The 14,871-nt window shown below is 43.8% G+C and overlaps 1 protein-coding gene and 1 long non-coding RNA gene across 2 annotated transcripts in view; both read right to left on the reverse strand.

Annotated features, from left to right (window-relative positions):
- Nucleotides 1–14,871, reverse strand: part of LOC309698359 (uncharacterized protein) — a 204,096-nt gene that overhangs the window by 71,431 nt on the left and 117,794 nt on the right. The window lies entirely within an intron of this gene.
- On the reverse strand, nucleotides 1,716–9,366 carry LOC309698236. The gene is made up of 2 exons (XR_014274037.1): nucleotides 2,473–9,366; nucleotides 1,716–2,399 (listed from the first exon to the last, which is right to left on the reverse strand). It is a non-coding gene; the product is annotated as an uncharacterized lncRNA (long non-coding RNA).

Below are 14,871 nucleotides of genomic sequence, written 5' to 3' on the forward strand. Positions count from 1 at the left end.
AGCTTCTGTTATGACTGATGAAGTTACTGGTTAATAAAGTTTCCAGTAAAGTGTTTAATCGCAGCCACAGACTGACAGCAAATATCTCGATTAGCTTCAACGCATCTCTAATAAATATATGCAAGTTTCAGTGCTTCGTTTAAACTGTATGATACTTATACTGACCCAGGGTCAGTGTAAAATACAATCCTAGCTGTGTGAACAAAGTCTGGCTCCTTTAATCCTGCATGACAAACCTCAGGATGTAGGTTATTATTACTCTTTCCTGCTGGCACACCTGTCACACCTGAGAGTCAGCTAGAAGCTTTCTCATCACATAAAAAGAAAAAAGAAAACAAAAATATTCAGGAATTAGAAAAAAAACATCAAATCACTAGAAGAAGCCTACACGTCCCACCAAGATCAGGAAACATTGAAGAAAATACGCAAAACAAAACTAGAATTAAATGAGATAATTGATTAAAAAAAACAAAATTCTTAGTACAAAGACTACGCCTACAAAATTATGAACATGGTAATAAATCCGGTCAATTTCTAGCAAACCAGCTAAAAATAAATAAAGAAAAAACAACTATATGTGCTGTTCAAGATTCATCTGGGAACAAAATATATGATCCGATACAAATAAACAACATTTTCAGGGATTTCTATAAAATGTTGTATTCACCACAAATAAACCCATCTAAAAAATAAATTGATCAGTTTTTGGACAACATAACTCTTCCAAAATTATTGGACACTCAAGCAATGGCACTGGATTCACCACTGACACCAGGTGAACTCCAGGAAGCCCTGATAAGTATGCCCAATAATAAGGCTCCAGGTCCAGATGGCTTTCCTGCAGAATTCTACAAAGAATTCTGGTCGATTCTAGCACCAGTTTTCTACAGAACGTTGTTGGAAATTAAAGAAAAGGGCAGACTTCCATCAAATATGAATTCTGCAAACATTAATCTCCTGCTAAAACCAGGCAAAGACCCTGTATATCCCTCAAGCTATCGTCCAATATCCCTTATAAATGTAGACCTTAAAATAATCTGCAAAGCTCTCTCAAAGAGACTGGAGAAAATAACCCCCCTCTTAATTCATCCTGACCAAACTGGTTTCATAAAAGGTAGGCACTCATCAACAAATACACGTAGACTACTTAATTTGATAGACTACTCATACAGTAAAAACCTTGAAACTACAATATTTTCTTTAGATGCAGAAAAACCATTTGACAGATTTAACTGGAAATTTCTATTTGCAACTTTACACAAATTTGGTTTTGGATCCTCTTTCATTAACTGGTTAAAAATATTATTTTGCAAGAATATCAGATTACTCAATTAACTGGTCAAAATCTACAGTCCTTCCGATTAATTGCTCCTTCCATAATTCCTCTTCTGCACCACTGCAATCGGGAAATATAAAATATTTAGGTATTAATGTTTCTCCCAAGCTTGCAGATCTAACTAAATTAAACCATGTCCCACTTTTAAAGAAGGTAGAAGGCGATCTGGCTAGATGGAAATGTCTACCCATATCACTCATGGGAAGGGTTGCCGCTATAAAAATGATGGTCTTACCAAAAATAAATTATTTATTCTCAATGATCCCAACTAAACCGCCACAAGATTGGTCCAGATCTCCAGATTCATGTATGTCCAAATTCCTTTGTGTGACCCGTGGTAGGTACCTATTTAAAATAGGACAGAGCCGTAGGCGCACAGTCAGTTTAAAAGAGTTTAATTTTTAATACAAAATAAAAGAAACAGTGTAACAGCAGCACCTAAAAACAATTAAAAACCTTACCTTATTAAAAACGATAAAACTGTACGATTGCCCGTGAGACAGGACAAGCGCTGCGGGGAACAGTTTAAAAACAAATCGACATAGCACACAGGTTAAAAATGGACGGCAACTCACACATGACCCCAAATGGGTAAAACACTATAGAAAAAAAGGCAAATCTTCAGCGCCGTCTTCACTCTGGCCCCCCGCTGTGCATGCAAAAGCGGGGAGGCAAAAAAAGGATTTGTTTTCCCTGCAGCGCCTTCACCGCCTGCGAATCAATATCTGTGGTGCCTACTGATACAGAAAAAAGTAAAACAAAAAAACAAAACCATCGACAGCCGCAGCAGTCAGTCCGTCGACTTACACCAGTTTAAAACAAATTAAAACACACTGATGTGTCGGGTCCTTTGCCCGCAGCCAGAAATCCACCTGGCAAAGCAGCAGCTCGGTACTCTGTGAATAAAAGGCAGGAGATCACTAGCTGGACAATAAAACACAGGAATATTCCTCCACTGAATTGGTTTTGTTACCTGTCCACAAGTTCGTGTCACACCCTAATAAATGTGGGTCAGTGGCGATGAAGTCCACTATACCGTTCTCACGGGAGCAATGTTTCCCACCTACAAGGGTGCAAATAACTGTAAACCTCTGCCAACAGCCAGAGCTCAAGTGGTACATTTTTGTGTAACCTACCGTTCTAACAGAAGTTTAGGGGAGGACGCATATCAGACTTTCATAGTTAAGAAACACCAACTTGCCCAACTCGGACCAAGCACTCGCAGCTTCAGGTTTGCAAAGGAATACCCAATTGCCCACACCTGCGCTTATGAAAGGAGCGAAGACCAGCTCCGCCCACCAGGGGCGGTCCCAAGTCTCCAGGTCTCACCTGTCACATTCTCCCCCCTGGTTTTTGCATTGGCGACCCGACAACGAAACCTTAAAGCCACGGTCTATAAAAAGCTGTAACTGAATGTACACTAGGTGGCCTGGCTTCAGCTGATTGGGGCAGATGGTGTGGATTGGAATGGTGGCCAGCTGTTGAGCGTGTCGTTCTTCTAACTGTACCACTTTCAGCTAATGGAGTGGGGACACTACACTGTGGAGTCAGGGTACCAGGCTCAGTCCTTCTGGACTGCGGCCTCATTACTATAGCCAGGTCTTCTGGGAGTTGTTGGGGACAAGGTGCAGAATCAGTTTGTACACTTTGGGGGTCACCTCTTGGGGACTCCCTTCGTTGCCACACATAAAAGTCTCCCTCATCCTCAGACGGGGGTAACCGGTCAGGTGAACTTCTAGGGTTAGCAGTTTGCTGGAGCTCTGCCCTTATTTTCTCACAGATATCAGCAGGGATCAGCTTGATAAATTGTCTATTAACCTGTCTTTTCTGTTCTGGATCATTGAGTGGGGCCACTGTATACACAGGACCAGCATCAGCAGGGGCACGGACAATACAATACGGTGTAACGTCCCAAAAATCTTGAATTTTATTCCGTCCCCGAATGCTATGATCTCTCAAATACACTAACTGATGCAATGGCAAGGGGTCAGAAGCTGGGGCAGGTTGACGATCTGCACGCAGCGTCGCTGCTGCTTTGGTGCGGTTACTCACACCTTTATAAGCTACATCTAGACGTTTCTGATGCTCTTGGACCCAAGTGTGTACCGGGCCGTGGGTGGGTTCCTCCACTCTGCCTAACAGGAAGTCAACTGGGAGCTGGGGCTCTTGGCCAAACATAAGAAAATAGGGTGACTTACCCGTAGTTTGATGGATTGTGGTATTGTAAGAAAAGGTGAGCTGCTGTAAATACATGGGCCAATGACGCTTTTGCTCAGGAGGCAGGGTTCTCAACAGATCATGCAGAGTCCGATTAAAACGCTCACACTGGCCATTACCTTGTGGGTGGTAAGGAGTGGTGCGAGTCTTTTCCACACCATATAACTGGCATAGCTGCTGAACTAATGCTCCTTCAAAACTCCTCCCCTGATCGGAGTGAATCCTAGAGGGAACACCAAAGCGATAAAACCACTCATAAACCAAAACACTGGCCACAGTAGTTGCCTTTTGATCCTTAGTAGAAATGGCCTGAGTGAACTTTGAAAACACATCAGTAAGAATCAATACATTTTCACGGCCATCAACGGAGGGTTCAAGGCATGTGAAATCAATTGCCAGAATCTGATTGGGCCTCGCAGCCATGAGGTGACCCATGGTTGTTTTAGGTTTGGGATAAACTGCTTTAGCCTGCGCACAACGTTCACATTGCTGACAGTAATCCTGAACCTCCTTAGACATACCTGGCCAATAACACCTCTTGCGTATCAAGTCTGCAGTCCTGTCAGTTCCCTGATGACCATGGTCATTATGCAAGCCATGTAAAACCTCATTCTTGAGACTCTGAGGGACCACTAATTGGCACACTGGTTCCCCCCCATCTGGCTGAAAGATCTGCCGATAAAGGACGCCCTCCTTTTCTACCAGTTTCCTCCACTGGCGATTTGCCAGCACTGCTGCTGGCAAATCTCTTCTCTCCTGGCGAGTAGGGCCAGTTCCTCTGCGCCAAAACTTCAAAAAACCACTAATCGTGGGGTCCTCCCTCTGCAAAGTAGCAAGGTCTGCAAGTGAATGAGAGGGTAAAATCGAAATCATAGATTGGATTACTTGCTGGGGTGGTAAAACTGTTTGGACTAAAGAGTCTGGAAGGGAAGTACCAGGAAGCAGTGTTTCTAAAGACACAGTTTGATCGGATGGCTGACACTGTCGGGACAAAGCATCTGCATTGCCATTTGTACGACCCGGACGATACTTAATTGAAAAATCAAAAGAAGAGAGCTGAGCCGCCCAGCGCTGTTCCAAAGCTCCAAGCTTTGCTGTAGTCAGATGGCTCAAGGGGTTGTTGTCTGTATAGACAACACACCTGTTACCCAGCAAATATTCTCTGAATTTTTCAGTCATAGCCCATTTCAAGGCTAGGAATTCAAGTTTCATGGAGCTGTAATTGGACATGTTACGTTCCGTGGGCTTTAGCCCTCGACTAGCATAAGCTATAGGACGCACCTTGCCATCAGCTTGCTGTTGTGAAAGCACTGCCCCCAGACCCCAGTGGCTGGCATCAACCTCCAAGATAAAAGGTTGTGAAAAATTAGCATAAGCCAATACGGGGGAATGCACCAACCGAGCTTTCAACTCTTGAAAGCTATTTTCACACTGCTCGGTCCAAACTTCCTGCAATGCACGCTTGGAGGGGCGTTTGTGCTTAGTCCCAGCCAGTTCGGCCACCAGCTGGTGGAGCGGAGCAGCTAGGGATGCAAAACCTGGAACAAAGCGGCGATAATAACTAGCAAACCCTAAGAATGATCTCAATTCAGCAACAGAGCTAGGAGTTTGCCAATTAGACACCGCAGATATTTTGTCTGGGTCCGTGGCTACCCCGTCCTTGGAGATCACATGCCCAAGGTACTTTACCTCTGTCTGCAGAAAACAGCATTTTTCCAACTTGGCCTTCAAGTTTTGTACCCCCAAGGTCTCCAGTACTGCTCCTAGGCGCTGAATATGCTCGTCTACTGTGGTAGAGAAGACAATCACATCATCCAAGTACAACAGCAAAGACTGGTGATTCTGGGAACCAAACATTCGCTCCATCAATCTCTGAAAGGTGCTTGGTGCATTACAGAGACCAAACGGCATGCGGTTGAACTCAAATAACCCAAAAGGAGTACAGAAAGCAGTTTTCTTTTTGTCTGGCTCAGCAACAGGGACCTGATTGTAGCCACTAGCCAAGTCCAAGGTAGAGAACCAACATGCACCTGACAACACATCCAAGGACTCCTCAATTCGGGGCAAGGGAAAAGCATCCTTCCTAGTCCTTGAGTTCAGCAGACGGTAATCCACACAAAGCCTAATACTGGAGTCCTTCTTTCGTACTACCACGATTGGGGATGCAAAAGGGCTACAACTTTCTCTGATCACCTGACTCTCCAACAGGTGTTGAATATGGGCCTTAACACTCTCATACTCTGAAGGTGGAATCCGTCGATACCGCTGGTGGACCGGAGTCTCATCTAAAAGTGGGATCTCGTGAGTCATTAAATTGGTACACCCTAAGTCACCATCATGAGAAGAAAAAACAGATTGGTAGTCACGCAAAAGGGCCCTTACCCTGTCCTGATCCTGTACAGTGAGGGCTGAGAGATCAATTGCATTAATTGCAGTTTTCAGAGGGTTGTATTCCACACTCTGGGTTGCCATGGTAACACATTTTTCCTCTCCCAAATCTTCCAAGAGCCTGGTCGAGCCATCCGATTGACTGACAATTTCAACTTGGCACGAGGTGCCAAGCTGACTGCGAGGTGGCAAAATGGCCTCAGTTAATCCCACATTGGTAACTGGGATAAATGCAGTGCCACTGACCACCTGGACCAAAGCTGGAGAAGAAAGGAGACCATGAGGCAAACCGGCATCTAATGGTTCGAAAAGCGCTATTCCAGTGTGTGCTGAAGGGGCTTTCCGACATGTAGTTGGTACAAATTTCATTGTGCCTGCGGGGATGCAAATTTTTCTTCTACCCTTAACTCTCACTGGGCCACTAACCTGTGCTTCAGGCTGTAGCTGCGCTGTATGGCAACGCTGCAAAGCCTGCTGCCAAGGATCCTCCTGCACTAAAGGAAGGTCAAAAAAAGCAGAGCCATGTTCCAAAAACAGCTCCCTATAACACTCACGGATCACATTCATGCCGAGTACTCCACATGTTTCTGAGTTGGGGCTGGGCTCCAAAGGATCTCTAACAACTAACACACCACGCTTGGGTATTTGCCTCCCTAACACTTGGCAATCAAGCTCCAGGTAGCCAACATAGGGAATATCTAGCCCATTAGCTGCCCGTAACCGCAGCCAATGGCATGCCTTCAGTTTCTCTGGACCCCAGTTCCTAAAATGTTTGGCAAAAAAACTCTCCGTGATGGTAGTGACCATGGATCCAGTGTCTAATAAACAGGAGACATCTACCCCTCCCATATTAATGGTAACCTTTGGACAGGAGCCTACCAACTTGGGTGGGGGACCAGACATTTGAGCATTACAACTGTTGGAGCCAGTTATGTCCCCATCTGATATGTGGCTCAGCATAACAGAGGGTGCTAGTTTTCCGCCTGCATGGAAAACGTACCCTGCCCAGATGAGCTCCTGCTAGGGGCTGTAGATTCAAAGGCTACTACCCTCTCATTATCACAGTCTTTAGCAAAATGGCCAGGTTTCTGACACCGTCTGCAAATAACCTGCCTTCCTCTCTGCGTGAACCTAGACTTACTTGATGTATGGGCAACTCTCAACTCATGTGTAAGCTGATCAATCTGGGCCTGCTGCCATTTTAACATTTCCTTAACCTCTGCTAATTCTGACCCAATAGTATCCCTTGGCCCCTTTATTTGTCCTGTATGCTGAATGCTGTAGACTGCTGGGACAGAATAAGTCCTGAACCGGCCGGGTTCTACTCCTACTCTGCCTTTCTGCTCCCACCTGAGGCCTTCATCTCTTAAAGTATGGAGGTCACAATCTGGATGTTCGCGAACAATCCTTTTAAGCTCGCGGCTCAAATTTCTATCCCGGACACCCTCTACAAACTGATCAGAAAGCAGTCTAGCAGCTTCAGGAATTCGCCTCTCTGGACAACTTTGAATCATTTTGTCCATGAGAGAAAACAATGCATGGGAGAATTCCCTCAGTGACTCTCCTTCTTGCTGCCTTCTTGCATAAAAAGCTTCCTTAACAGCAATAAAGGACATGGGGCAACCATACTGGCTAAGGAGAATATCAAAAATGCAGTCTGGATCTTCTCTTACTTGCTGGGACCTATATTTTATTTCCTCACGAGCATCACCAATCAAATGATCATAGACATAATGGGCTCTATCAACAGGGGCCAGTCTACGAGTGCGCATCACAGATTTTATTTCCTCCACCCAACTTTGGACACTAATTTCCCCAGTTCCACTAAACAGGGGGCACGACCTCTCTCTAGGGATATAAACCAGCCTCTCTCGAGGAGAGCCCTCCATAGGGGTAGAGTCATGAGGTCTACAGGGGCTAGAAATGCCTGATTGGGACTCCATAATAAAAAAATAAAAACCCTCAACAGTAAGTGCCTACTGTGTTTAAATGCAGATTATACTTTGTTACCACCAGGATTTACCAGCTGCTGCTTTGCCTAAAAAAAAAATAAATAAATAAATACAAATATAAAACAGTTTAAAACACACACCCAAAAAAAAAAGAATTTTACACAAACCAACTGACTAATCGCTGTGCACACCTAGAGGCTCATCCTGTCGACAAGGCCAGTTTGTGACCCGTGGTAGGTACCTATTTAAAATAGGACAGAGCCGCAGGCGCACAGTCAGTTTAAAAGAGTTTAATTTTTAATACAAAATAAAAGAAACAGTGTAACAGCAGCACCTAAAAACAATTAAAAACGTTACCTTATTAAAAACGATAAAACTGTACGATTGCCCGTGAGACAGGACAAGCGCTGCGGGGAACAGTTTAAAAACAAATCGACATAGCACACAGGTTAAAAATGGACGGCAACTCACACATGACCCCAAATGGGTAAAACACTATAGAAAAAAAGGCAAATCTTCAGCGCCGTCTTCACTCGGGCCCCCCGCTGTGCATGCAAAAGCGGGGAGGCAAAAAAAGGATTTGTTTTCCCTGCAGCGCCTTCACCGCCTGCGAATCAATATCTGTGGTGCCTACTGATACAGAAAAAAGTAAAACAAAAAAACAAAACCATCGACAGCCGCAGCAGTCAGTCCGTCGACTTACACCAGTTTAAAACAAATTAAAACACACTGATGTGTCGGGTCCTTTGCCCGCAGCCAGAAATCCACCTGGCAAAGCAGCAGCTCGGTACTCTGTGAATAAAAGGCAGGAGATCACTAGCTGGACAATAAAACACAGGAATATTCCTCCACTGAATTGGTTTTGTTACCTGTCCACAAGTTCGTGTCACACCCTAATAAATGTGGGTCAGTGGCGATGAAGTCCACTATACCGTTCTCACGGGAGCAATGTTTCCCACCTACAAGGGTGCAAATAACTGTAAACCTCTGCCAACAGCCAGAGCTCAAGTGGTACATTTTTGTGTAACCTACAGTTCTAACAGAAGTTTAGGGGAGGACGCGTATCAGACTTTCATAGTTAAGAAACACCAACTTGCCCAACTCGGACCAAGCACTCGCAGCTTCAGGTTTGCAAAGGAATACCCAATTGCCCACACCTGCGCTTATGAAAGGAGCGAAGACCAGCTCCGCCCACCAGGGGCGGTCCCAAGTCTCCAGGTCTCACCTGTCACATTTGGAAAAATAAACCCCCACGTATAAGCTTAAAAACACTACAAAAGACCAAGGATAAAGGAGGACTAGAACTGCCTTACTTTCAGCACTACTTCTTAGCCAACAGGCTTCAGTTTATCTCAGGATGGCTAAAACATACCCTCTTAGATGAACCTTGGCTAGATGTAGAACAAGCACTTTGCAATAATCTAGAGATTTCAGATCTACCATTTATCAGCTCAAACATCCAACGACATGAATGCTTCAAAAGCCTACCATGCTGTCAGAGAAGAGCTGATGCTGACATCAGCTCTTCTCTGACAGCATGGTGGGAGTTTCTAAAATTGACAGTCTTCATTAATCCCATGCAAACGTACACCTATCTGGAACAACCTTGACATATTACAAAACAATAATATGATAAACTTTTCAGATTGGAGTGGTAAAGGAATCAAATATTTAGAACATATATTAGAAGGAACAGAATTTGTTTTATTGGACAGACTAGTTACACAATATGGGTTCAATTTCTTACTCTTAAAACCCCCAAATTACTATCCAAAATATACAGAATGCTTTCTAAAACAGATGAATCAATATCACTTCCTATTGCAAAATGGGAAGCGGATTTATCAGTTAACTTAAACCAAAACTTCTGGTCTCAGATTTGCTTAAAAACCTTTCATCTAATTAGATATCCCAGTCTTCAATTAATTCAATACAAAATATTACATAGAGTGCACTATACAGGTCATCGGATGTTCAAGATGGGCTTTACATCTACCAACAACTGCTCACACTGTCAAACCAATTCACCGGACAATTATATCCACGCTCTTTGGTTCTGTCCACCAGTTCAGAAGTTTTGGCATGAGATATGTGAAGACTTATCAAAGTGTCTGAAATGTAACATTCCAACTTCCCCTTTAGTGTGTTTGTTGGGCAGCTTAGATAATGTCACTACAGATAAGAATATAGCCCATATGGTTTTCACTGCCCTATGAATAGCCAAGAAAACAGTCCTCATGAACTGGAAAAATAAAAATAATCTTAATTCTAACCAATATAGAAATTATCTATTATATTACATTAGTGTTAATACAACCTCTGCTACCACATCAGATCAATTGCTCTGGGTTCCTTTGATTAGCTCCATCGCCTAGTGGGGGTGGGGGGTCATAGTTTGGTCCCACCTTCACTGTTGTGATTGGTGTGGGGGTAGGGACAGGCTTAGGGCGTCTGGGGGTTTCCCGGAGGCATCTTCCTTGGGGGGCTCAACCCGGGGTAGCGGTCATGGCCTATTAAGGGCTCTGTTGGCTCTTAGGTGACGGTTTCCTCGTGGCTGCGTGCAGCGGGGCTAGGGGAGGGTCTGTGCTGACGGACGTGGGTTACTGACCTGGTAGCCTGGCTGCCCCTGGGTGGGTCCGGGACGGGCGTGAGGTTCTGGGGGCGCTCCGTCTCTGGGCTGGGGCCCTAGCTGGGCCTCGGGGGCTTGGGTCCTGGTTGGTATGTTGCTGGGGTTGTGGGCGGGTGGGTGTATGGGTGTATTGAAGGGAGAACTGAAAAATTAGAGATCAAAGTAGAAACCGGATTGTATTATCAGCCGACTGAAGTTTAAAAAGGGTTGGAAACAGACCCGACTGAATACATATAAATACAAAAGGAGAAAAAGTAAAATAATAAATAAACAAAAGGCTAAATTATATGGAGCGCCAGGACTGCCATAATGAATTAATTAAATACACCATTAAATAATTAATTAAATGTGGCAATAATTAATTAAAATTGGAATTAATTAATTAAATAAATATTTATGACACATGTAATTAATTATTGACACATTTAATTAATTAATTATTGACACATTTAATTAATTATTTATGTTTTTCACATTTTACTTAATTATTGACACGTTTAATCAATTATTTAATGATATATTTATTTATTTCATTTTGGCAGTCCTGGCACCTGGCTCTCATCTTGAAATAATTTTATCTGTCAGCCTCACCCATCAAACTCAGGGGGCGGGGTTAACGCTGCCCATGCATCTTCTCTAACATTTGATTGGTTGCCGTGCAAAGTAAGTCAAAACAGGTCGATCCTAGATAATCGATTGCTTGTGTAGACTTGGGGCAGCCAGGTATCCCAGAATGCAGATCAAATCACAGGCAGCAATAGTGGTGGTGTAGTTTTAAAATACCCCGTTTTTCTGTCACCAGCTACACTTTTAACAGTGTTTTAGCCGTGAATGTCGCGCCGTATGTCTGGTCAGGTTGTCTTTTTTTTTTTTTTTTTTTTTTTTTTTTTTGGCCTGTCCCGTTTGGCTCTTTTGCCATCAGAATTGTTGTCTAAAGGCAAAGAAAGATGCCCAACGGATTTACTTTACCAAACTGACCATCCCAGCCTTGCCGTAATGGTCCATTTGATTCAACTTTTATTGTTTATTTTATTTTCACTTACTGAATACGGGACAGACTTGACTGGGGGAAAGAAGGGGAGAAAGAAAGAGGGAAAGAGAAACAGCTGAGAAGAGGGACGGGGGAGAAGGGCAAAAGACAAAAACCAACAGAACGGGCAGAGAAAAAAAATGCATATATCAATCACCTGGATCACCTGCTGAGAAAGAAAAAAGAAAGCAAGCAGAAGAGAACAAGAGTAATAGAATAAACAACATCACAATGATATATGGGAATATGACAGTAAATACTAAATGTTAAACATTATTGTGCAGCACATAAGATCAACAGAACACAGTGTGCTTTGAGGTAGGAGCCAAAAAGGGTGTAGTTTGTGGGTGTGATCACCCGTGTGTACACCTGTGAGCATGGACGCGCTTGTTTTTTGTTTTTTTTAAAAGGTTCCTTCATGTAATAATCTGCTAGAGGGTGTGGGGGGGCCACAGCCCCGTCCTCCAGGGCGTGAAGCAGGTGTGGAGGAGATCAAAACTCCAGACATCCAGAGGCCCCCAGAACACAAGAGACCAAGGAAGACCAACAGAGGGGCAGCTGCGCCACTGTCCCGGAAAGAGCTGAGGAGAGTCCCAGATGAGGGCTCACTCAGCAGCCGCGGAGCAGAAGCCAGGGGGAGTTGCAGTGACGCGCCCGTGAGCTCCGCCGGCAGCCAGCTGCGCCTGAGTGACCGAGCCCCAGGCCGAGAGGCCGGGGGCACCCCACCTCCGAAGTGGCCCGAGCGAGCCCCAGGCTCCAGGCCCCGATAAGCGGCCGCCAAGGAGTGAGCCGGTGTGTACCTGGACGCCCATCACCAGCTACACTTTTAACAGTGTTTTAGCCGCGAATGTCGCGCCGTATGTCTGGTCAGGTTGTCAACATAGAACATGCTTGCAAAAGTGCTCAGATGTTTTCAGAGATTTCACTAGCTCTGCTAACAGTCAGCATGCAGAGTGCACCGAGGGGGTTACGTTAACCGGTTTGTTTACATATTCCACTCTCCGTGTTCCACATGTTGCATTCGCAGATTCTCATTTTCACCGAACGATCGTCTCTTTCCGCCTGGTCTTGTGTCTCTGTGCTTCTGTAACATAAAGAACGAGCTGACATTTTTCTCACGAAACCAGCGATCAGCTCAACAGACCCTCAGTTTACCTGCATGCATCCTCCTCCTCATCTGTCAGCTGTTTAACACCTGCTGCTAATTCAAGAAACACGCCTACGTTACCTGGTGATAGTCACAGTTTAACTGGGCAGCCGGTGCTCGATATAAAGCAATGTAAGCGCATTTTTCTGCACAAGATAAGTAAATATAGTGTTTTCCCCGAGCGCAGAGCTGCTGGAGCTTGTTTCCTTACAGAGCACTTTATAGGCGAACAGCTTCATCAGCGGCTGATGTCCAATCACCGGCACACAGCTTTGAAACCTCGCCTTAGTTTTAGCTCTACTTTCTTTTATGAAAAGAAAGTAGAAAATGCTGTCGCCCAATTCTTTGTGCCGGACCATGCGACCATTGATTAAAACAATAGACAAAGTTGTGCAGATCTATAAATGTTAACTATAACTGTGTTTTCCATTCCATGCCATAACTTCCTGATATAGTTATAGCTCTTAACAGTTTTCTAAACTCACAGCTGAATTTTGAGCATTACACCGCTGGAACAAAACTATTTATTACTGAGTTGCTGCCTTGCATAAAAACACAGAATGCTAGATAAGCTCAAGATTATGATCTCTATTAACTTATAAAAGTGTGATTAACTTTCTTTATAATCAGTGTTCATTAGTAAAGTCCTTTAATGTATTGCAGTCTTAGGATTAATTTTTACTTAGGAGTTATACAGCAGCTAAATATAATAAATACAATTCATGAAATGTTATATGCTATTGGACAGACTTACTTAAGTCAAACTCTAATGAATACATAGTCTATTCACAACTGACAGTCACAAATTGACACGGTGCCTCTCACTAAACCCAGTAGCTTTTAAATGTCTAAAGAAGGCTTTTGGCTCCTGCAGACTTCAGTAAATCTGACCCTTAATGGTCCTTATTGTTTATAATTGCAACCTTTGTATTGAATGTATATGTTTCATAGGCTTTTCTTCGTTAAATGTCCTGCATAAAACAACAGAGCATGGTGTGAAAAGTTAGATGGGTGTTTTGCAGTCCATCTTCTACTCAATGAAAATGTCACTGAGGTCAAGAAAAATAGGTTAGGAATAGGAGATAAGAAGAACTTTTGGCGCTCACCCAACTTCCCACCACTGGCCAATAGGAAGCCAAAAACTTCTCTTATCTTTTTTGAAGTAAATGCACAATAAAATACTTTAAATCAGCACCACGGTGGCTAAAGGAAGCCACTATCTATTTTTGGTCGCATGGCTTTGTTTACGACCTTCCAAGCACATAACTGTCAAGAGTGAGCGACTGGGAAAAACCATAACAATACCCGACAACGCCCAAAGTAAAAGTTTAGGTGCAGGTGGCTTGTGAAACGGCTTGCACATTTGTAGCAACGGTGGTTCGGCTAAAGCAGGTTAATAGTAAAACCAACTGTATATGAGATTTGCCAGTTCAATGAGTAAAATCAGCTGACTTTGTGGCCTGCCTGAATTAATGGTAGCTTAAAGTTATTACTGGATTTCTTTGATATCAATATGCCTGTCTGTTAAGGTAAAACTAAAATACTCACCAAATCCTTGTTAGCTTTCTTTTTTGAGTTGGGAATACAATAACGTTAATTCAAAGCACAGCGTTATTTGCTGAATGGTAGTGATGGCCCGCTTGTATGGGGTTACAACGATGCAACCTTAAAAGTAAACTGAAACAAATATTGAAACTAAAAAATAAAGTCCCACCGATCGTCGCACAAGCTGCTCCATCTGGCGATCAGGCAGCTGGTCCTTCTCTCTCATGCCTGGCTTCTATGTGCTCCTTCCTGGAGTCTGGGCCTCGCGCCGTATGGGTGCTGAGCCAAATTTTTTAACAAGTCCTTTCAGCAGGTGACTGCTATTACTCATTGTCTAACCAGTCCGTGTAGAAAACATCTTGGGTGGGATTTGCTTGTCATGCCAGTAATGTTGGAAACTTTATTCCACCTTTCACTACCCCAAGCTCTCTTGCAAAGTCCAAACAGTCGGTTTTGTGCCGTCTAGGATTGTCCAGTGTCATGACAGACAACCAATTGGATCCTCTGCCTCAGTACTGGTGTAATTGGGGTCTTCCACTTGACTTTTTTGTTCCATAACCCCCGGGATCATTTAAAAAATTCCAAATGACTCGAATTTCCCAGAGGAATCCACCCGTGGGATTAATA

This window comes from Aulonocara stuartgranti, assembly GCF_965226115.1.
Source record: "Aulonocara stuartgranti genome assembly, chromosome: 22".
Taxonomy (NCBI): Eukaryota; Metazoa; Chordata; class Actinopteri; order Cichliformes; family Cichlidae; genus Aulonocara; species Aulonocara stuartgranti.